Genomic DNA, 23,530 nt, shown 5'->3' on the forward strand with positions numbered 1-23,530 from the left:
ATGTTCAGATAAAAGAAAACACACACACTCAGATACACACACACACAGATACACACACACACACAGATACACACACACACTCAGATACACACACACAAATACACACACTCAGATACACACAAACAGATACACACCAACACACACTCAGATACACACACATATACACACACACACAAACACTCAGATACACACACACTCCTTATTCATTAGCCGCGGGATGCTAACCGTCGCAGTATCACGGTGCTGAAAACTGACCCACTTAGAGGTTTTCGCTCATTTGGATCCAGAAGATTCACGACGACCAAGTTTCTCGGAACAACCGGAATCAAGCGCGTTCCCCCACGTTAACGACAGCAACGGTAGCTGCTAGCAGTTAGCACGCGTGCGCTAGCGCTCCCGCAGGAACCGTGAGGATCTGAGAGTCAACTTTCACTGAACAGCCACAAAAATGGTGAAATCTGGTTCTGCTGCTCTGGGAGCGTCGCATTCAGAGAGCGTCTCTCACACACACACACTCACACACACTCACACACACACTCACACACACACACACACACACACACACACACTCAGGGAGCTGCAGAGCGGATCAAGTGCGCCTGGAGAGCTCTACGGAGAGGCTAGCTTTCCTCATTAGATGGCGGCGCTCTCTCTAATCGCTGTCACCAGACCGCGGCTGAAAAACGGATAATTAACGTTGGGCGCCGCCTCGGTCGCCGTCCATGCTAAACAGCTCCGCACACGTGTGTGTAGACGACGGAGACCCCCCACACACACGCCAGGCTCCCCGGGGGCGCCGGAGCCGTCTCACGTTAGCGTCCAAGCCTCTGAGCGGAGCCGCTAGCGCCCCCCGGCAGCCCCGGTCGGACCGGCCGGCTCCTTCGGTTCCCCTTCAGTCATTTATTAAGTGGAATGAGTCGTTAATCGAGCTGTACGGAGCAGATTTATTTATGCCCCCCCCCCCCAAAGGCAGTTATTAATATCATAAATATTTGATGATACTTTGCATGACCCTGCAGAGAACGACACAGCGAGGTAATGAAGGTTAGCGCCGGGGGGACGGCTGATTAAATAGCGACTCCGTTGCAACAGCCCACCCAGGGCCGCCATAAACCTTCTAATAAAATGGACTAAATAAACACGGCGCAGATTAACGAGCTAACCTGAGCTAGCACCTTCCTGCCGGTGCTGCCGTGGTCTGACCTCTGAGGGGGAGGCGGGCTTCAGGTGTTAGCTGTTGCTAATAGCGTTGGCTAGCAGACAATAACATCCCAAACTCGACCGGACACGGACCTTTCAGCCAATAGCTAAGCTAAATGTAGCATAGATCTGATGGAGAACAGGGTGAGGGTGCACGAGGGGCCACGGTTTGATGAGAAGCAGGTCCGCAGTAAAGGGGGCGTGGCCAGAACCCGATAAACGGCAAGTCTGCTAGCGTAGTTTGACTTCTGCTGTCCGTTAGCTTCGGTCTGGCCTGAAATAAACGTCGTTTCACGCAGCTTTTCAACATCACTTCTGCCGCTACCAGGGAGGAGGGAAGAATCGCTCCCATTTCCAGCTCCGTTCCTTCATCCCGGCATCCGCCGTTTTCCCGGCGCCACGGCGAGTGGAACGACGCAACAGTGATGGCGTCGCTCCCAAAACTGGCCGTGTTAACGCTAGCTCATCTGGCACATCCGTAGGTGTCAGCGAGACGCAGGATAATCCCAACACCCAAAGTTTACAGCCCATAATCCGAAACGGCGGCGAGCAGGCTGGCCCCTCCCCCGGGCCGCCATCGCCTAATGAGCAAAGAGCTTGAATATTTAAAGAGGCGCTACATGCAACATTTATCGACTCTCCAAACCTCTTTCCTTACACATTCCGTCGTGGTCGAGTAGCTCGGCAGAATGATTTTCAGGGCTGACGTGTATATTTTGACCTTGTCGGAGGCTGAACTCTCCCCGCCGCCGCCGCCACCGCCGCCGCCTCCTTGCCTGGTGCGTGCTGGGTAATTGAGCCTTTGGGGAGAGCAGGCAGACTACCCGGCCTTCGAGTACGGATCTGTACTGATGATCAGGAGTCGGAGCGGCTAATCAATAAGTGCAGAACCAGCAGCGGGTGGTCGTGAGGCTCCGCCCCCCAGCAGCGGGTGGTCGTGAAGCTCCGCCCCCCGGCGGCGTAGCCGCAGAGATCACATGGACTTATATTAGCGGCACCTCTGGGCTCAACGATATGTGTAATTAAATATGTTTCCTGGCATAAAACGCTATTAACTGGCCTTGAATGTGTTCCTCAACAATGAGAGGCGCCGCGGCGAGGAGATAAGTTTAAATTGGCGGTGGGAAGCGGTGGCGCCGGCTGGATTTAAATTGCAGGACTTCCTCTGAACGCTGCGGGCGAGTCCAGAATGAAAGTTGCCTTAATGGACACAGTTTAAATTACTTTTTGTGATGTCGTTTTTTGTCATTTTTCCTTCGCCTGGAATATCGCAGCTTTGATGGCGGCGTATGTAGGCCACCGACTCTGGCCACGCCCACCAGACGCAGCTCTGAACATGGGCCAGCCGGATCCAGGAGGTCCTGATGTGGTTCTGGATCCGGCTTCTGGATTTAGAAACCAGTCAGGATTACTGGTTCTGGATCTATTTGGGAGGAATTGGTTGGATGATCCTGACCCGGATTCAGAGAGCTGGTCCAACCTGTGGTCCTGGTCCAGGTTCTCCCTAGATCCTGAATACTGGTACCGGATCATCTGATCCCCTGTGAGACTCGGCAGTCACTCGTGCTGACACAGGGAGCGGCGTTCCCGGGGGCCTCGGGGGCCATCGAGCGCCACTCCACATTCGGAGGACTCGGGATCGATCCCTCGTTCCGACTCAGGTAAACAAAAAGATTATCGGCGGCGGTAAATGAAGAGCGGAGCCGGAACGCTCGGAATTCAATTGCAGCTGTGACGGCTGCGGTTTAGGCGCCAAAGCTCGTGGCGAAAATGCTAATCCGCCGTTAGCGCCCGGCAGACGCTCCGCGCGTGTTTTACGTGCGTCCTCTCATTTCCCCGTTTGCTCATCAGAACCAAAGTCGCACAATTTCCGGGGCCGCACAAACGTGATAAACGGGCCAATGGGAGCTCTCTAAACGAGCGCGTGGCGGTAAACACGCGGCGATGGACCAGAGCCGAGCCCCGCTTTAATACGCAGAGCTTCCTCTGGGGGGGTCCACTCCGGGTCCCCCCCCCCCCCCCGGACTCGGCCACAGAAGAACCGGCGACATCGTCACAATATCGTGTCGCGCAAATGGCTGCAGATGAGCGCTGGCACGTGGAGCGCCGCGCGCTTGGCGCCAAACAATGAGCGGCGGGGATTGCTCGGGAATCTTGAGGAATTACCCCCCCGCGATAAGAGCGCCGCCGGTCCTGGACCGCCGATGAAAACATGACAGAACCCTCGACACCAGCCGCCGCGTGGCACCGTGCTCAGGTGACCTTGTGGGTTGCCGAGGCAACGCACACGCGTCGCGAGGAGCTCTGGACCCGGGCCAGCGGCACCGGGAGGAACTTTAGTTTGAGTCCGTGGTGAAACCGGGACAACTCACCGCTAACGGCAACCGCAACGACGCGCAAGCTGCACCGGCTCCTGCCCGGCACGCGCGCGCACACACGCGCACAGTGAACAAGCGTGTGTTTGAAGCCCGGGAGCGTGCGCGTGTGTGTGTGAGACCGCGGTACTCACAGCTGCGCTCTTGTTCTCCGCAGGTCTGACGGCGCCTCAGAGTTTCATCCTCGCGGCGTTTCTCCCCGGGCTGAGCTTCCTCTTCCTCTTCCTCTTCCTCTTCCTCTTCCTCTTCCTCTTCCTCTCCGGACTGAAGGTGTGAGGAGCAGGCGGAGGAAGGATGGAATGCAAAGACTTAACGCACAGGAATGAAAGGCAGGGTGAGAGAGAGCGAGGAGGAGGAGGAGGAGGAGGGTGCCAGTGAGAGAGTCCTGAGGGGGGGGGCGAGCGGCGGCCTGTGATTGGCCCGTCAGTCCACGAGAGGCAGCGTGCTCGCGTGGCGGGACGCCGGCACCCTCGGTGGTTCTGGATCTACTGAAAGGCTCCGCAGGCTGGATCAGGACTCCCTCGCTCCGGGGGGGGGGGGGGGGCGATGACAGCTCCGAGCTCCTCGTTGGCTCTTCATCACTGACAGGTGAGGAAGAGGAGCCCCCCCCCACCAACCTCAGGCTGAGCCGGGGGCGTTGGCGAACCGCTCTCATGCACCTGAGGGCGCCATGGTCATGTGACACAGTGACAGATGCTAACGGACGGTTGCTAGGCTGCAGCTCCATGGTGTCGTCGGCTACCTTCCTGGAGACGCCGCCTTCATGAGGCCGACGCCCCCGTCGGACGGCCGCGGCTCCTCCCCCCAGCTCTGCGGGGGGGCCGTGAAGCCCATCTCTGCCTCCTCACTCCACCAAATTCAATTAAAAAGAGAAATTAGCAATTAGGCGACTGTTATGATCCTGTAACGATGATCTAATCTGTAATTCATTGGCCGCCGCCCCCCCGGGCCAGGCGGGGGCGGCTCCTCGGAGCCTCCGCGGCCTTCACCCGGGGCACAAGGGCGACGGCGATGATGGCGAAGTCTCAGCGGCGGTCTCCTCGGTACCGCTACTGCTAGCGAGCTGCTTCCTCTGGCCTCTTGACTCACCCGCGTCAGCTCCTCCCCCCGAACGATGGCGCCCGGCGACCCGGTGCGTCTTCCTGCAGGGATACAGTCAAATAAGGGCGCGGCGGCGCCCGGTCTCAGGTGGCCGCCATGGTTGCTTGTTAGCAGGCGACATTTAGCACATGAAAGGCTCCGGCACCTTTGATGGCGTCGCTCAGCTCGCGGTTACTTGGTCCGCCCACAAAGGCGGCGTCCTTGACCACGGACACGCACACGCTGGAGGGGAGGAACCCTCACGCACGGGACGCGCGTTTACGTGCTTAGCTCGTTTAGCACTTCTGAGACCCGGGTCCCACCGGGCGCCACGGGAGGATCCGGCGCTACAGCCCATCAAAGATGGCGCGCACGCACGTCTGCGCTGGGTAAATAAATAAACAACTTTTATCTGTCGTTCTGAAGGGCATCATCATTACTCCCGCTCTGAGGCTCCGCCCCCAACACCAGCGTTTAAGAGCGAACTGACAGCCAGGTTAGCGTTATTAGCGTTATTAGCGTGACATGAACCACATGAAAAGGCCCTCAGGAGGACACCAGGGGGCAGTAGAGAGGCAGCGATCAGCCCCCGCGGGGCGACATGGGGGCAATTAGAGGGGAGAAGGTTCCAGAGCCGCGGGCAGGTGCCAGGATGCTGACGCCCGCCGACAGGTGTCACGACACACAGGCGCTAAAATAGGCTGCTACTGTCCTGAAGCTGGACCCAGCGTTCCACGTTACCTCCTCCTCCCCCTCCTTCTTCTCCTCCCCCTCCTCTTCCTCCCCCCCTCCTCCTCCTATTCCCTCCTCCTCCCCCTCCCCTTCCTCCCCCCTCCTCCTCCCCCTCCTTCTCCTCCTCCCCCTCCTCTTCCTCTTCCTCCTCCTACTCCTACTCCTACTCCTCCTCCCCCTCCCCTTCCTCCCCTCCTCCTCCTCCCCTTCCTCCTCCTCCTCCCCCTCCTCTTCCTCCCCCCTCCTCCTCCTACTCCTCCTCCCCCTCCCCTTCCTGCCCTCCTCCTCCCCCTCCCCTTCCTCCCCTCCTCCTCCTATTCCTCTTCCTCTCCCTCCTCCCCCTCCCTCCTCTTCCTCCCCTTCCTCCCCCCTCCTCCCCCTCCTCCCCCTCCTCCTCCTCCTATTCCTCCTCCTCCCCCTCCTCTCCCTCCCTCCTCTTCCTCCTCCTCCTCTTCCTCCTCCCCTCCCTCCTCTTCCTCCCCTTCCTCCCCCCTCCTCCCCCTCCCTCCTCTTCCTCCTCCCCTCCCTCCTCTTCCTCCCCCCTCCTCCTCCTACTCCTACTCCTCCTCCCCCTCCCCTTCCTCCCCTCCTCCTCCTCCCCTTCCTCCTCCTCCTCCCCCTCCTCTTCCTCCCCCCTCCTCCTCCTACTCCTCCTCTCCTTCCTGCCCTCCTCCTCCCCCTCCCCTTCCTCCCCTCCTCCTCCTATTCCTCTTCCTCCCCCTCCTCCCCCTCCCTCCTCTTCCTCCCCTTCCTCCCCCCTCCTCCCCCTCCTCTCCCTCCCTCCTCTTCCTCCTCCTCCTCTTCCTCCTCCCCTCCCTCCTCTTCCTCCCCTTCCTCCCCCCTCCTCCCCCTCCCTCCTCTTCCTCCTCCTCCTCTTCCTCCTCCCCTCCCTCCTCTTCCTCCCCCCTCCTCCTCCTCCTCCTACTCCTCCTCCCCCTCCCCTTCCTCCCCTCCTCCCCCTCCCCTTCCTGCCCTCCTCCTCCCCCTCCCCTTCCTCCCCTCCTCCTCCTATTCCTCTTCCTCCCCCTCCTCCCCCTCCCTCCTCTTCCTCCCCTTCCTCCCCCTCCTCCCCCCCTCCTCCTCCCCCCCTGCCCCCCCCCCCCCCCCCACTCCTAAATCCTCCCCACTCTCCCGGTGCCTCACGCTGTTCCCACATCTCCTCTCTTCCCGTCTCAGCCTTCTCCAGGACTCTGGCAGCTCAGTGAGACCCAAAGCAAATTAGCTCAGCAGGAGGCTCCACTTCGGTTCCCCAGGACTCTTCCTCCTCTCCTTCTTCACCTCCTCCTCCCCCTCTTCTCCGCATGTCACAAATCAAAGTGTGTTCCTCCACTCTGGAGGGAGCGTAGCTTGAATCCAATTCAATATCCTCAGCCAGCAGATTTGTGTCTGTCCTCCAGCGTGAGAAAAGAGGGAAACTATTCCCAAAGTTCGCCTTTTCACCAAAATCAGAGCAGCTTTTTCGGCCCCGGAGAGGCGTCGGTCATCGGGCGGCGTCTCGTCAGGATCACAGAGACCCGCAGACGAGCGCCTGGACAGCTTAAAAGCCACGTTAGCGGCCATCAGGTGTGATTTTCCACTTCAGACAATTTTTTTAGAGGAGGAAATGGCCGAAAATTGGCTCCTCCTGCCGCTGCGCTAAACCGCCGGGGGCCGCGCTACCCTGGTGCTAGCGTATCAGGAAGTTCCTAATCTGGAGGAAGCTCTCGGAAGCATCTGGGGAACTTTCGCGATGGCACAAATATTCCATCCCGATCCGTGCGAAATAAGCTCGGCGGAGGCTAATTAGCGCGGACAGCAAAGGTGTTAGCGGGCCTGGCGGAGTCGGCGCTGCTCTTCTGTTAGCGTTAGCGGGAGCAGAGTCGGCCGGCAGGACGTGTCCCCTTGTCCTCCACCTGAGGCCCCGCTGTGATCACACAGCAGGCGAACATATGACGCCGCCGCCCCTCGCCGTTCGCCGCCCCCGCCGCCCCGACCGAGAGGCCCTGATTAAATCGGCAGAACAAGGCTAATTAGCCGGGCTCTGATCACAGAGGGCTAAATTATTTAACGCTGCCCACACACGTCTCGTCCTCACAACCGCCGTCACTCTTTATCGCCTCGTTCTAACGACTTTTGCTGCGCCGAACGGCTCCGTCCACAAATCCGGGATCAGATAAGGTCGAGTGTGGATCAAAGGCCTTAAACGTTCCTTCGGATCGGGTCGGCGGTTCTCCTCCTTCATGAAAGGAGCCATTCAGATGTTTGATTGTGTTTAAAGACCTCGTGTTTCTCAGGCGTGCGGCGATACCCCGTATTGCTCCGCTCGGCGGGGGGCGGCGTTCCCCATCGCTCCTCTCCGATGATGTGCTCTTTTCCTGACAGCGCCGCTCTCTCCGGGCCAATTTCAGACTGTCTGATCACCACTGCAGCGCGCTCGTCTTTCAGCTGCTACACGGGCGCCGACCTAAAGCCCCGCGGAAAAGCGCTGACCCGTGACAGCGAGCGCCGCAGCGGGAAAAAAACAGATCCCAGCCGACCTGTGAAGCTTTGACAACCTGCTGCCGGGAACCCGAACGCAGCCGACGGAGCTTCTGATGGTGAAATAACGGAACGCCGCGTGTTTACGGATGTTTGACGGAGCTACTGGACCTGGAGCGGCGCCGGGACCACATCCCAGCCTGGTTCTGGTGGACGTTTGGAATGGGCGGCGCTGTTACGCTCGCTGCCACAGGAGGGAGACAGAGGGCTCTGACCGGCTTCTTCGGGAGGCTGGTTCCAGACCCGGCGCTTTGGTTCTGGTTCTAGTTTCTGGGCCCATTCGTGGCCTCAGAGCTCCGCACGTCTGTGATTCGGCTGTGATTCGTCTGTGATTCGGCTCCGCTCCAGCGGCGCCAACGATATTGACCTTCTGTGGACCTAAACGGTGCCCACAGATAAACGCACGGACGAGGACGCCGGCGCCGCCACCTGGTGACTCACGCTCAGGTAGCAGCTTCCTGATTTAGCTAACTTCCTGTTGGCGTCGGAGCGGCCGAAGCAGAAACACCTACCTGGGTTTACTCAGCAGGAGGAAGAGGAGGAGGAAGAGGGAGAGGAGGAGGAGGAGGAAGAGGAGGAGAGAGAGGAGGAGGAGAGAGAGGAGGAGAGGAGAGAGGGAGAGGAGGAGGAGGAGGAGGAAGAGGAGGAGAGGAGGAGGAGGAGGAGAGAGGAGGAGGAGGAGGAGGAAGAGGAAGAGGAGGAAGAGAAGGAAGAGGAGGGAGAGGAGGAGAAGAGGAGGTAGAGGAGAGAGAGAGAGGAGGAGAGGAGGGAGAGGAGGAGGAGGAGGAGGAGGAGGAAGAGGAGGAAGAGGAGGGAGAGGAGAGGAGAGAGAGGAAGGAGGAGGAGGAAGAAGAGGGAGAGGAGGAGAGAGAGGAGGAAGAGGAGGGAGAGGAGGAGGAGGAGGAGGAGGAGGAGAGGAGGGAGAGGAGGAGGAGGAAGAGGAGGGAGAGGAGGAGAGAGGAGGAAGAGGAGGGAGAGGAGGAGGAGGAGGAGGAGGAGGAGGAGGAGAGGAGGGAGGAGGAGGAGGAGAGGAAGAGGAGGAAGAGAAGGAAGAGGAGAGAGAGGAAGAGGAGGAGGAGGAGGAGGAAGGAGAGGAGAGAGAGGAGGAGGAGGAGGAAGAGGAGGAAGAGGAGGAGGAAGAGAAGGAAGAGGAGAGAGAGGAAGAGGAGGAGGAGGAGGAAGAGGAGGAAGAGGAGAGTGATAGAGAGGCAACCATCTCCTTCGTCCTCCAGGGATGTTGCATCACATATCGACCTGAACCTTTAATGGACGGGGAGGCGATTTGGGGGGGGGGTAACAAGGAGTCATGAAGGCGCAGGTGAAGTCCTCTGCTGCCCCCCTGCCCCCCCTGCCCCCCCTGCCCCCCCTATACCCCCCGGCCCCCCCTGCCCCCCCACCTCAGGGCTCCAACATTCCGACTGCTGTTGGTCTCCTTCACAGCGTCTAACAACGTTCAGACTGTTTCCTGTTTCATCCTGGAGTAAAGAGCTTCACTTCCTGTCTGGCCGTTCCACATTCCTTCATGCCCCCCCCCCCCCCCCCGGACCTCAAAGAACCTTCAGGTAGCTCCACTCTGGTCCAGGATGCGAGGCTGTAACGACGTGACGCCTCCCAACTGGCGTCCGTTTCCAATGCTAGCATCAAAGCTAAAGGTCACCCTGAGGAGCTGAAGATCTTCAGATCTTCCCTGATCAACATCGGACCAGGCTGGGAAAGGTCAGGAGCAGCGTTCCCTGTCAGCAGCAGCTCCTGCTGGGAGTCCTGGACCAGGTTCTGGTTCCCTGCTCCCGTTCGGAGCTTCTGTGAGGCGGAGCGTCCGTCTCCAGATGGGGGAGTGGCTGCACGTCAGGACGGGAAGCTAGTTAGCTCGCTAACGTTAGCTCGGCTGAAACGGCCCCGCTAATCATTAAACTCTTAACGATGACGTCTAACGAATATTTAAGCAGCAGCCTCGGTGGGATTTTTGCTAAATACCAACAATGTGGCCTTTCTCTGTACGCCCCCCCCCCCCCCCCCCCCCCCCCCCTGGGACCCCCCCCCCCACCAGGAAAAGTTACCTGATGAGTCCTGAGGAAAGAGGAGCAGGAAGCTCTCGTTATTCCTGTCTAATTGCCCAGGAGTGACCCCCCAGTTCACCCCTCCACCACCAGGTAGGAGCCTCATTACCGGCCCTCCTCCCAGGAGACGCCATGAAAAGGCCCCGTCTGGGGGGGGGGGGGGGCGACCACGCCGGCCAATTAGCGGCCGACTGCTCCGACTGCTCGCCGCCGCCGCAGGTTAGCCTGGCGGTTTGTTCTGAGGGTCGGAGGGATAAAGGGCGCCGAACCAGACGCCGTTTCCATGTTTCCGGGGGGGCAGATGATGACTGGAGACCAGAAGCTTCTTCAGAGACCTCGGCCTGGCTCTGGTTCTGGCTCTGGTTCTGGCCTAGCCCCCCTCTCAGCACTAACATCTGCTAATTAATTCTGGATTAGCCTGACGAGTCGGGAAGGGTCAGAATATCGATGTTCCCGTGCGTCCTGGCGAGGCGGCTCTGTGAAGGCTGAACGCCGTCGTCTCCGGAGGGTTCCTGAATAAACGACCCAGTCAAGGTCGCGGGCCGGAGCGCCAGCGCCGCAGGGCCTCGTTTCCTTTCACCTGCAGAACTCCGTCCCGATCTTTGTTCCGGCCGGTCTGACGGCAGACGCGATTCCGACAGCGGATCCGACATGAAAGACTTTCAAAGAGCGCTCGTTCCATTCAGCCGTGCACGTTCTCCTCAAGGACACATCAGCTTCCACCGGAGTGAGTCAAAGAGGAGAAACCAGGTAACCAGCGCCGAGCCCGATACAGCGGGGAGGAAAAACGCTTTCCGGGGCCGGAACGCCGGCTGGCCTTGGGTCCTGGGGGGGGGGGGGGTCACGGGAGGGACGGGAGTAACGAGGTGTGAAGGGGAAGCTCCGTCCTCGGGGGCCCTCGGAGACGTCCGCCGCGAGGTGCTAATGCAGAGGCGGTTCCGTTTATTACAGCTTTCCCAGGAATCCAGCCCAGAGTTCCGGCTAATCGCCGCCTGGATCTGGCAGCAGAATTCTTGGCCCACGAACAGATGAACCAACATGCTGAAGAGACCGGCTGTGCTGGGTTTGAGTTAGCTTAGCGGGATGCTAATTTGTTGGTTTTGTCTTTTATCTCCATATTTGGCCGTGTCGTTCCCGTCGATCAGCGGCTGTCCGACCGTCAGCACCTGTCAGCACCTCCGTCCGACTCCGCCTCGGATTCAGACCCGGAACCTTCCGGTTAAACCCTTTCTGCTAATGTAGCATGCTGCGGTGTTGCTAGCTGACCGAAGGAGTCATTCCTCAACCCCAGCGGTCACATGACCTCCTGTGGTACCGTCTAATCGGCGGCATCTTTTGCTAAAGCACCGGACCCGGTTGAAACGGACCCGGTTGAAACGGACCCGGGACCTGAGTCGGAGCCATGCAGCCGTTAGCCGAGCGTTTACCGCTAACATTCAGGCGTCCTCACGCCACAGTTACAAACAAACGACCTTAACCCGACCTGGAGCGACCCCGGCGCCGCTGCCCTGCAGCCGCAGCAGAGCTCCGCCCCCCCACCTGGGCGGGGGCCACGGGGGGGTCCGACCCTCATTACGTACAAAACGTCATTAATTAACTTTGCTGAATGATTCTCGGAGCGTTTTCCCACGGCGCCGGTCCCGACCTTGGACCCCCCGTATGGAGACCAGAATCCTTCACCCTCCCCCCTCCTCCCCTGGTTTGAGGTGACCGCCCCCCCCCCCCGCTTTAGTGCTGCTGGTAATTTATAACGTCGTGACAGTGAAATAAACAGCCCCGCCCCTGCCGCCGCCGCCACGCTGCAAAGTCCTGCGTTAAAGAGGGAATCTGAATGGGAATAATCTGGTGTGAGATCTGTTCCGGGACGGCTAATTTAAATTTGTTCAGGGTGACGGCTTACTGGGGGGGGGGGGGGGGGGGGCATAATGAAGTCCATTATCATCAGCGGCGCCAATTCCAAAGACGGAGAACTCTCATTATCAGGAAACACGCCGTCCATTAGCAAATGTGCTGAGAATGACAACACGGAGCAAACATGAGGCCGCCCCCCCCCCCGGTGGGGGGCGCCGGACGTGTCCTGCTGGACCCTGAGGCCGGATCGCTCCGATAGCCGCGCTCCCGTCCGCCTTTGTTTACCGGCTGTTTTCCTAATCTGGCGTGCGGCGAGCCTCGTCAGACCTCCGGCGGCGTCTCCTCGGGAATTATCTGGTAAGAACAGCGCCTTGATAAAACGTTCCATTAGGAAGGCGGAACGGGAATAAGTCCGTCTGAAGAGGAGCGACCGATAAACAGGGAAATGAAGGAAGATGCGCGATAACCGCGGCCTCGCTAAACTGGCTACACGCTGATGCTAAAATATGTTCAAACGGGCGGGAAATATGTTTGCTGCCAAAAGAGACGTAAATCCAGGAGGTGTTAGCGCACACGTGCTAATGTGTTGGTAACAGCTTAGCACCGAACATCGGTTAGAACTGACAGGCTGGTCCCAGCTCAACGTGCTTCTATACTGGTACCAGTCACCGTCACGTGCTAGCGTAGCGTGCTAGTCACCACACGAGTGTTGGGCGCCAGGAGGTCGCGTGAGGGGGCGCCGCAAACAGGAAGTCCCTGAAATATTTGTGTTTAAAACCAACGTTTCCGTCGCTTTGAAGAGCCGCCGCTAACGAGGCAGCGTTAATGAAGCTAGCTAGCCGCCGCCGCTGCGTGTGACACCAGAGGATTCGGCGCCACAGCGGGTGCGAACGGGTTCGGCAGACTTTCTCCCAGTTTGACTTTAAAGTGTCTTCATTATGAAAATCAGATGCCAAATATGAAGCGCGGGACACAGGTGACTTTCAAAGACAGAGGACGCACATCAAAGACGCGTCCTCTAACGACGCTCGCCGCATTCAGCCCGTGTTCCAGCGCAGAGGGATCTTCATGTCCCACACGTTCCTCCTCGCCCGCTTCCTTCAGGTCAATATTAGCACAAGCTGCTCGCGCGACTCGATGTGCCGCAGTCGGAGTCGCCAAACAGGGTTTGACTGGTGCGAGGATGAAAGAGCGGCCAAGGGCAAACGGGAGCTGCGCCGCCAACGCTCAACTTTTAACACCTCGCCACAATTAGGCGCCCAAACGGATCCGGCAGAAAAGTGCCGCCGCTGGGATTCACACCGCTTTCAGAATGTCGTAATTAGCGTCGCGGCTGGCTAACATCCTGTTCAGTTGTCTCCGCTGTGTTAACGGCGCCGCCGCCACCCACAAGAGCAGGAAGTCTGGCAGCAAGGGTGGCGGCCAGGAGGACCCGGTTGAGGCGGGAGCCCGGCGCGTTTCCCCGGGGAGTCCGAAGGTCCGCTACAGCAGAGAGGACGACAAATCGGTGGAGGCCGAGCAGAGGAGGAGCCGGAGGAACCAGCCCCAGGGAAGAGGGACGATCCCGATTGGGAGGGGGCGGAGTCACAGCTGCGATAAGAGCGCTAAACATCTGCAGCGAAATGCTACAGACAGGTCTGCAGACAGAGCTGTAGCTCTGTGAATGCTGGAGAAACTGCTCAGCTGGTTAGCCTGCGAGGCTAATTAGCCTGCGAGGCTAGTTAGCCTGCGAGGCTAGTCTTGCAGGATGTCGCAAGAGAGACGGAAAAAAGAAAAACAGAAACTCAAACCAACCAGGAGGTTCTGTAAGTTGGTGGGCGGGTTGGTTCCGGAGGCGCCGCTGCGGCGGCTACGCAAAAGGCCCGACCACGTCTCCGAAGCGTAGCCCCGCTAACAAACGTACCCGCTGTCACTCGCAGCAACTCAAACGAAATGTCCCGCCAAGAAATAACGAGGTGGAGGTAGAGCAACGATATAAATATCCCCGTGGAGGCGGAAGACCGCGAATCCCCGGGAAACAGAAGCAGTCCGGAGGAAAATAGGCCGTGGTTCCAAGCGTGACCACCGGGTGGAGCTCAAACTAGCGTCACGATGAACAGGGCGTGAGTCCTGTAGGCTGACGAGCTGCAGCGAGCTAATCGCGCCGAGCTAACTAGCGGTTGTTGTTTCTAAAGCTACAGCCACATTGATGTTGGTGGACATGCTGACAGCGATTAGCTCACATTAGCTCACAGACGATGAATATTCAGCAGCACCTGTCGCAGTTCAGCGCGTCCGTCTCAAAGATGGACGCCTGCTGCACGCCGCTGGGCGCTTTTAACCGGAATAACTCCAGTAATGGAGCTCTAATTTACCACTTTAGTATTTCTGCTCAACTGTCTGTGAGGAAAGGATAAGCTAGCGTGCTAACGCCACGTCGCTCTGCATCACTCGATGGGATTAAATCGATCCAAACATGCGTGAAAAACTGACCTTAACGCAGGCGGACGTGACCGGATCCCGGCACCAGGACACTTCTGCCCCCCCCATCAGACACCAAAGACCCAAACGGGTCGAGAGATTCCTGCAAAATCAAAGAAAAGTGTCTGAGAAGCAGTTTCAGTTCTGCTGAAGCTCCCAGATCTTCAGTTTTAATCCCAAAACACCGACGATGTCCCTCATTCTGGCCTCCACACAAACGACACATCACTTGTGTGTTGGCTACGCTAATGCTAACGTGAGCTATCGTCATCTGGAACAGAACTGACGTGCAGCTGGTAGCATAGCTGTTCTGCTAACTCAAAGAACAACAATAAACAGACAGGAAGTTCTGCTGAAGCCCCCAAAAGGCTCGAATGGGAGTAAATGCTAACGGCGGCTAAATAGCTCATTAATGTATAAAGGCCGTCGGTGATCAGGGGACGAACTTTGACACGCAAACAATAATTATTCTGCTCCTAAGCTGGTGGACGATTAAAATCATCAAAAAATCAACAGCATTTGGTGTGACGGCGGCTACAAAGAGGAGCTCGGAGCGCTATGGCGTAACTATGGCAACAATAATGAGGTCACCGTTTAAGCGGGGTTCACCCGCAGATCATTACAGACGTCGCCTGCACCTCAAGTTTGTGGAAGTGTAGCGAGAGCCGTCGGCGAAGGAACGTGTCACCCGCCGCCGCCGCGTCGTCAGCGCTAACCTTGAGTCACGCGGCGCTCATTAGCCGGAGGGTTCCGCCTTTGTGCCGCGCACGAACGCGCCTGATTCTTCACCTCAGCGATGACATTTTGTTTGGCCTTCGGTCGCTGCTGACGCTGGAATTCGAATTCTTTTCTAAATGGCTTTTTTTTTTCTACAGAGGAGCGCGTTTGGCGCCGCGGCGCCGCTAAAACATTCCCTTTTTAATTGATTCGCCTCTTCTGGGAATCATGAGACTAAATTGCCGGACATTCCTGCCGCGCCAGCGCTCCAAACGCACCTCGTTAATCCAGGGCAGATTCTCCCCAGTTTGACCTCCTGCTAGCTGGCAGTTAGCATCGCCACCGAGGTCACATGACGGCGTCCTCAAACAGGAAACGCTGCCCTCTGCTGGATCAAAGCACCATCTCTAAAAGAAGCTTTGATCCATTCTTTTATTTTTAGCCGGGATATCGGAGTGATAATGCGAGACAATGGAATGTTGGTGACAGAGTCAGGCTAACTGTTGCTAACGTGGCTGCTAACCCGTCTTGCTTTCCTAGCCGCAGACGTGGGAATCGCACCTCCTCGCAGCCTTAATTGAGCCTTCAGAGAAACCGAAACGTGCCGACGGAAAAACATTCGGCTTTTGTGTCAAACACAAGATGGATGAAGGTCGGATGTATCGATCCGCGTCCCTGAACCTCAGCGGGAGTCGGCGAGGAAGCTGCCGCTCGCTAACCACACGTACGCGCGTAATCCCACACGGCCGAGCTGTTTGTCAGGGATTACAGAGAATGAAAGGAAAGTACAAGTGTTTCCTGGTTACTCCGGGGACGCCCCCTGCTGGTCCAGCGGGTCCAGACACCCGGGGGGGGGGGGGGGGTGCTACGCCTTTGGATATCGAATTAGCTACAGACCCTGAAAACAGCCCTCATTGGTCACAGATCTCTCACCTCCACAGAGGACGGGATTAGCAATTAGCTCGACCGCTCTTAGGTATGTCCCACCGCTAACGTAGCCGAAGGCGCTAACACTCTGAGGCTAACCGAAGCGTACGATCCAAACACTTGGTGCTGTGAGCTACAGACGATCCCCCGACAGCACGTAGCTAAACTGACAGATTAGCTTAAACCCATAAAAAGGGCACTTTTGTCAACAATAAATCCAGCAGATTTGCGAAATTGTTTGTAATTTAGGAAATTTGAGCTTCCAAATAGAAACAACGTGATACAAATTTTCATCCTAATGAAGCAATTTGATCTGACGAGGCGATTTTAGCCGCTAACGGCGGCGCAGATGATCAGAAAAAGCCAGCGGGGTTTTTTTTACTCGACTGAACCCCAGCAGATACGCATCAGCCCCCCCCCCCCCCCCGCAGATAACGGCGAGCTGTTTACACATGTCGCCTCCCCCCTCGCGTCTCCGTCCTGAACCGTCTGTACTCCAGTAATGACTCCAACACGCTGCGCTCGCCGCTCCGACAGGAAGAGATGCCTGGCGGGCGGCGGCGGTGGGCGAGGTTGGAAGCTGATGGCGTTAAGCCGCCGCCGCCGCTGCAGTTTCCATAACAACCACCTGGGAAGAGCCCGCTCCCTCCACCATCGTTAGAAGAACAGTTTTACTCGTCAAGTGAGCATTAGCAGAATCTGCATGAGCAACGAGGAGGGAGGAACGTGGGGAACGGCGGCGGCTCAGGACGGCCTAATTACGGAGCAGCTATCGCAGCGCCGCGAACACGCCGCGAACACGCCGCGGCGAGGACCCCGAAGGTCTTTGTTGTGCCCGACTTCAGCAAACAACCCATTTATCCACGTTATCGCCTCATTTCTGTCACTTACAAACGACTAATTCCGCTTTTTATCCGATTTTTGGTTAATCAAAACATTCAAATGATTGTTTCACTAAAATACAGGTTAGCATGAAGGTTGTTGGAGGTTAGCATGCGTCTCAATCACGCGTTGATTTCGCCCAATCAGCCGACGTTACGTGACAATCAAAGGAGCGAGCTGCGTGATTAACGGGCGAATTCAGCCAAGCTGAATTAAAATGCTAAAATGCTAAAATGCTCCGGATGCTCCTCGTATTGAGAGCGGCGGCGGTTGATGGGACATGCTAATGAGGCCGCCGACGTGCTACAGAGGAGAGGAACCGTTTGGATAAATAAATAACGCTAATGGGCCGTTATGGAGCGATAACGAGGCCAGTTCACCTGCGTTTAGCTCCTCATGTTTGGGGTTTTTACCCGTCGGAATAAAAAGACTCTTCAGGAACCGGATGATTCCGTATCGCTCTGGTTCCAGCGGCTCGCCTGGTTCCCAGTGTGTCTTCTGATGGCGGCGTCACTCACGGCGCCATTTCTGACCTTTTGTGTGTGTGTGTGTGTGTGGGGGGGGGGGGGGACGATCCTCCGCAGGAACAGGAAGTTGGACGGGAACGTTCCCTGTTCCATGGGTTTGTTCAGTCGGCGCCTCATTTCTGTTCTGACCTGTTCACGCCGGTCCGAGGCGGCCAAACCTCCACCTTTGCCCCCCCCACCTTTGCCCCCCCCACCTTTGCCCCCCCCCAGCAGGAACCAGCTCACGTCCGACCGCGTCGCGACATCCGGCTGAGAGGCGATAATCAAGAGTTTAAAGCCGGAGCGGCGGCGGGTCCAGGGTATCATTTAAAATCAGCGCTGACGGCTTCATCGCTGCCAGGCGGTGACCTTGAGCGGGGGGGGGGGGGGGGGGGGCTGGTGACCGGGGGGGGGGGCTGGTGACCGGGGGGGCTTCCGTTTGAATTCACATTCCGCTCAGCAGGCACCCGGGGGCTATAACCCTGAGAATCCGTATTAGGGGAGCCAAAGTCACCATTAATATAGAGCACTGGGCCGTACCACGACCTTCCGCTCCACGTCTCCGGGGCGTCCTGGACGCAGGAAAAATGGACCTTCGGAACAATCGCTGGGGACGACTTTCGCCGGTGACCTCTTCCCAAAGTCAATCTGTTTGCTTCCCTCCTCTCATTCGCTCTCATCCACGTTCGTGCGACCGCTCCGGCGTTCCGGCCTCGGCGGACTCGTCTCCCGCCGCTGGACGCGGGTTCGGATTAGGGCGAAAACAGGAGGATGGACGGTGGAGGCGGTGTGACCTGGAGGGGTCACGACGCGTCGCTCTGTCGATGACTCATCAGTCGGGAAGGGTGGGAATACCTCGATAAACAAGCGCTGACACGTCCGCAGATTCCGACCTTTTCAAAAGGTCGTTTGATTCGTTCCGGCGTTCCGGTCCAGCCGTCGGGACAAAGTTCGGACTCAAAGTTTCCCACCGAACAAAAACGTCATTCGTGTCAACTGGAAGTTCACCCTCTCGCGTTGACCACAGGGTTCCAATAAAAAGGGGAGGGGCTAATAGCTTAGCATCACCACGCAGGCGAGGGAAGTTCCCACCTGTTCCCACCTTTGCTGAGGTGAGATGCATTCTGGGATAAACCGTCCCAAGTGACCTCGTACTTGGCAGATGGCGTACGTTAGCTTAGCTTAGCATAGGTTCCTGGTTCCAATAGTTGCTAATAATTCACCAAAACCACACGTGCGTTTAAATTTAGCACCACGGAAGCAAATTAGCTGTTGGGAGCCGATCAGACGTGAGGAAGCAGTTCGGGAGCTGAAAGAGGGTTTGGATCAAGAGAAGCTTTTGGAGTTCCCGATTGGAGCAGATGGTGGCCGGGATGCGTCCCCTGGGAGGGCCGAGCGCTCCCACGTGTGACAGGAAACGGCGGGTTTATGGGATGGAGGCGGGGCAGAAGATGGAGGCGATTTCCAGCTGATCGGGAGGGAAGACGTTAGCGCTAAAGGCTCCGAGAGAACTGTTCCCTCAGCACACGGAAAACAATCACAGCTGAGGGAACGAAGTCTTTTCCTCCGCTGAACGAGGAGTTTGAACCGGATGATGGTCGGCAGGTGTGAATACATGAATAAATACATCAACAATCCTCCCTCGGCGCCGCCGGATATTCAAAATTCTGTTGTGCAGAGAAACAAAGACGGAGGCTTCTGCTCCCGGATTCACCAGGAACCAGGAACAAAGGGAACAAAGGGAGCCCACGTCAGCGTTCCGTGAGCCACAGGTGGAGCAGCTCAGTCACCTTTAGCTGATCCCAGTCCACTGATCCCAGTCCTGCTGATCCCAGTCCTGCTGATCCCAGTCCACCGATCCCAGTCCTGCTGATCCCAGTCCACCGATCCCAGTCCTGCTGATCCCAGTCCACTGATCCCAGTCCACCGATCCCAGTCCTGCTGATCCCAGTCCACTGATCCCAGTCCACCGATCCCAGTCCTGCTGATCCCAGTCCACTGATCCCAGTCCACCGATCCCAGTCCTGCTGATCCCAGTCCACTGATCCCAGTCCTGCTGATCCCAGTCCACTGATCCCAGTCCACTGATCCCAGTCCACTGATCCCAGCTCACTTCTGACCTCCGACCTCCGGCTAACCTTATCCAGGATCCAGGTGACCCCCCGGGGCCGGACGGTGGCCTGTGGGGGGTCAAGGGTCCAGAAAGGAAACCCTTCTAAAACTAAGCTGCCCCCCCCATCGGTGGGGGTTTAATCTCCCGTTAGAAAGCAGTGTGTAATTACACATTTATTAACACAACGTATGTTCAGAGGGATGGAATTCTGGGAAAACTGGGGGTGTTGGGGTGGGGGGTGATTGTGATTGGCACCTTTGGAAAAGGGCTGAGAGAGCAGAGACCATAGCAGAGGATCAGCCGTGACCCCCCCGTTATGAGGTCCGAAATGAAATGGTGGCGCCGCAGAAAGAAATCATTTAGCTGGTCGCACGCACGCACGCACGCACGTGGAAAACCCCGAGGAAACGTCGGCTGGAGGCTGAACGACGCCGTCGTGATGACGTCATCGCCAGGACGATGACGTCATCACGACATCATCTACTGACCCCCCGTCGGCCTGCAAGTCGGGATTTTCCGTGGTTGCTGCGGCGTCTGGGCGGCGACGTGCCGATCATCCCTCCTGACCTCAGCGAGTATCATTGACCCAAAGACGGAATCTGGGTCGGAACCTCCAACTACTTCAGCAGATAGCGCCCGCTAGCTCATCAAGCTAGCATGAAAATGTGCCGGGTGGGAAGCAGCAGTTGTTGGTGTTTCCGTAGAAACGGCCGACATCATCAGGAGTTTCTGCACGTGGAAGAAAAATCGAGGTTTGACTTTTACGTCTATTTACGACAATAACGAGTTGTTGGTTTGGTATTTCCGGAACGGCTCCCGCTGAATGCTAATTTCACTCATATTTATCGGGATCGGGAACGAACCGTAAACAGCGGCCCAGGATTCCTCGTAAAGGTCACCCCATTTCCTGTTTATTTGTGGCAAAAAGGCGAATTAGCTTTGGGATTATAATTAGCAGATAAATAGAAACGCTCGCCGTGGGGGGGCGGGCCTTCACGGGCGCCGGCGGGGAGGCGGGCCTTCACGGGCGCCGGCGGGGGGGAGAATGCGTGAAGACGCAGAAGTCAGGTTTAATCACATGATCCCAGAGAAAACTGTAAAAAACAAATAAACAGGGAGCGTCGGCGTTCCGGCGTCCGTCGCTCCGTTTGGCCTCTTCGATCGGATCTCACCTGTGATCCTCTCATCTCCCTCACGAGAGCCGACAACAAGGTCACCGCAATAAAGGCCCGATCAGACGCACTTCCTGCTCCTCCCGACACGGAAGGCGTCCTGCGGAAGGTCGCGGGAGGGAGGGAGGCCTGAAACGTCCCGGGGGGGTCACCTCCGCCTGCTCCTGGGGGCCCTGAACCCTGGATTAGACTCTGATGGAGATACCGCCACCTCTAATGAGGGCGGAATTGGCGAGCGCCACCGAGACAAAGGCGCCGTTAAGAGGACAAAACAAGTGTCGTGGTTATCGGGGGGGGGGGGGGGGGGGGGGGGGGGCGCAAACACAAGCAGCAGGAAACGACTTCCTGAAGGACAACACGGAATGTTGCTGTGGTCGCTGCTGCCTCCTGGATTTGTCACTGTGATGTCAGGGTGGGGGGGTCCAGGGTGGGGGGTCTAGGGTGGGGGGGACCAGGATGGGGGTCGAGGGGGGGGGGGTCCAGAGGGGGGGGGGGCGGCCCTCCATTCCGACCTGGGGTGATGCTATCTGCTCTGCTAGCGCGCTGTAACCAGCCGCCGCCTCTCTGTGATTCCAGCTATTGGAAATCGATGATCCGTAAGAGGAGCCATCGCAGCTCATTATGATCGGAGCTGGCTTTTCCTTACATCCCATCACAGTGAATCAGGCGTCCGCCTGTTTTTCCATCACCTTGTTCACGGTAGCGACCGCTGGTCAAGAACAGGATGTTCGTCTCCAGCGTGCGGCTCACTTCCTGTTTCCAGGTGATATAATAACTGTCGTGATGGAAGCTCGGAGACGTGGGCGCGGCTCCGTATTTCCAGACTTTAGCCTGGTGGAGGGTTTGGGAGCGCTCACAGGAAGCTCCCCTGCGTGTTTGCTCGTGCGCAGGAAGCAGCCGTGCGTGGAAGCGCCTGACTGTAACTGTCAGGAAGTGACCCCGTCAAAATAAAAATGCACATTTCAGAGGTGAATTATTTAAATCCGACTCCTCTCCTCCACTCTGGAATGTCACTGACGGTCCGACTCCACTGTGCAGATGAAGAGGAGCCATGATGAGGTGGGAGGGGTCCCGGCGCATCCGTCTCCCTCACCCCGGGGGGGGGTCTCTTCCCCATTAGCCCCTCCCACTGGCTGCCAGCTTCACCCTGACGAGCCTCTGACGTCTTTATCGGGACCGCTCTGCACGGGGGCCGGCCCGGGCCACCGGCATTAGCATAAACACGGCGTGCTGCTGGGCCCCGCCTGTCAGGGGCGTCACCGCGGAGCGGCGAGGAGCGGCGCCCACGCATTAACCTCCAGGCTTATCGCACCCCGAGTGTCCCACTCCCACCTCGAAGAGCGGGGATTAGCGCTCAGGCAGGAGCCGCTTCGGGTTCTTGTCAGCGTGGAATGATGAGTGAACTTGGGGGGGGGGGGGAGGTCAGCCGCGACCTCATTTCTTTGAATCTGGCGCCACCTGTGGTGAGCCTGGGTCACTGCAGCTGAATCCATCCAAACGTTTACATGAGCCATCAAAATTAGCCCCTGAGAGCAGAGATGCTAACTGCCGATGCTCTTCAGCAGTCGGGCCCCACTGGTTTGGTCCATCGTGGTCTTACTGGTCCCGTGATTGATGGTTGTCGTGGTGATGTTTGGACCTTCCTAAAGCTGCACGTCTGCTTTGTGTTTCTGTCTCATGCGGGCAAACGGGATCAGTGCGGCCGAACCGTGCGTGAAATCCAACCACGGAGAATCCGACCGCATCCCAAATGCTGTGAGGACGAGGACACGCGGTATCACGACGAGCTGAACCAGAACCGATACCAGTCAGAGCCGCCGTGACCCGTCTGCACCAACACAGCAGCACAAAACCTGCCTGCTGCAGCTAACTGGGCTCACAGCTGCTAGCAGCATTAGCCGCCCAGAGCTAAATGCTAAAATGGCAGCTGTGATACGTTCAGGAACCCGGACTCAAACTGCTCTAAGAGCCTTAAAATGTTAGTTGAACCGGTTCTAAACGCTGAACCGAGCCGCCGCGAAGACGTTCGGGCCAAATCAGAACCGTCCGACGGGTCAGAGGATCGACAACACGCCGCAGGAAACCGTTAGCATCTTTGAGCTGAATGGTGGAACAAAGCTGAAAGAATAAATGTGTAAATGAAAGATAATCGGAGCAGCAGGTGAAACTTGTGAGGAGAATCCGGGATGGAGGCTTTTTGACTTTCATTATTTATGTTTTTAACAGATTTGTCATGAAATATTGATGTGAATAAAGGCTTTGGAAGCGTCTCATCCCGGGGGGGTCGTGGATCTCCTCCTGCTCCAAGCGTCGGCGTTCTCCATGTTTGAACTTCCAAAGGCTCCAGTTTCGTGTCCGAGGCTCCAAGTCGACACGTTTTCAAGTCGACTCGACCGGCGTGCGTGAGGCCCGGCGGGGCGCCGGCGAGGACGATGGTTCCCTCTCCCGAGGGCTCGATCCATACCCGCGGCCCCGGACCTCATCAGCGCCGCGGAGCGGAGCCGAGGAGTCAATAGCTGCTTAATTACTAACGAGAGGAATGACGATAACCATCACCTGACATAATTAACGGAGGCACGGACGGCGCCGAGGCAGCGCTGCCTCCGAGCAAGGCAGCAGCGACGAGCGTCCGGGTCGGGGGTGCTTCGTTACGTCCGGCCCGCGGGCCGCAGGTGCGCCGCCACGTTTACGCCCCCCCCCCCCCCCTGTGATGGCGTGAACGTCCCTCGTTCAGGCGCCGTTATCGCTTCATTTCCTGCGCGCCGACAGAGGCAGAGGCCGTTTCCATGGAGAGGGAACCCGTGAGGTTCTGGTGCTGCTCTGTTCATTTCACAGCAATTATCCGGAGTCATTCCCAGCGTTCTGCCGGGAAGGACCTCTCGCCTAATTGCTTTCAAACGGAAATAAACACATAATGGCTCGGCTACTTTGTCGGAGCGAC

At 57.6% G+C, this 23,530-nt stretch overlaps 1 protein-coding gene across 3 annotated transcripts in view; it reads right to left on the minus strand.

Annotated features, from left to right (window-relative positions):
- rbfox3a (RNA binding fox-1 homolog 3a) overlaps positions 1-23,530 on the minus strand; it is a 261,145-nt gene that overhangs the window by 225,230 nt on the left and 12,385 nt on the right. The window contains exon 2 of one of the 3 annotated variants that reach the window (XM_029836495.1): positions 14,285-14,375. The gene's annotated coding sequence lies outside the window, so the exon portion shown is untranslated. Of the gene's footprint in view, positions 1-3,709; positions 4,110-14,284; positions 14,376-23,530 lie in introns of those variants that run through there. The other 2 variants (XM_029836498.1, XM_029836494.1) reach the window with 2 other exon arrangements.

This window comes from Takifugu rubripes, chromosome 5 (genome assembly GCF_901000725.2).
Source record: "Takifugu rubripes chromosome 5, fTakRub1.2, whole genome shotgun sequence".
Lineage (NCBI taxonomy): Eukaryota > Metazoa > Chordata > Actinopteri > Tetraodontiformes > Tetraodontidae > Takifugu > Takifugu rubripes.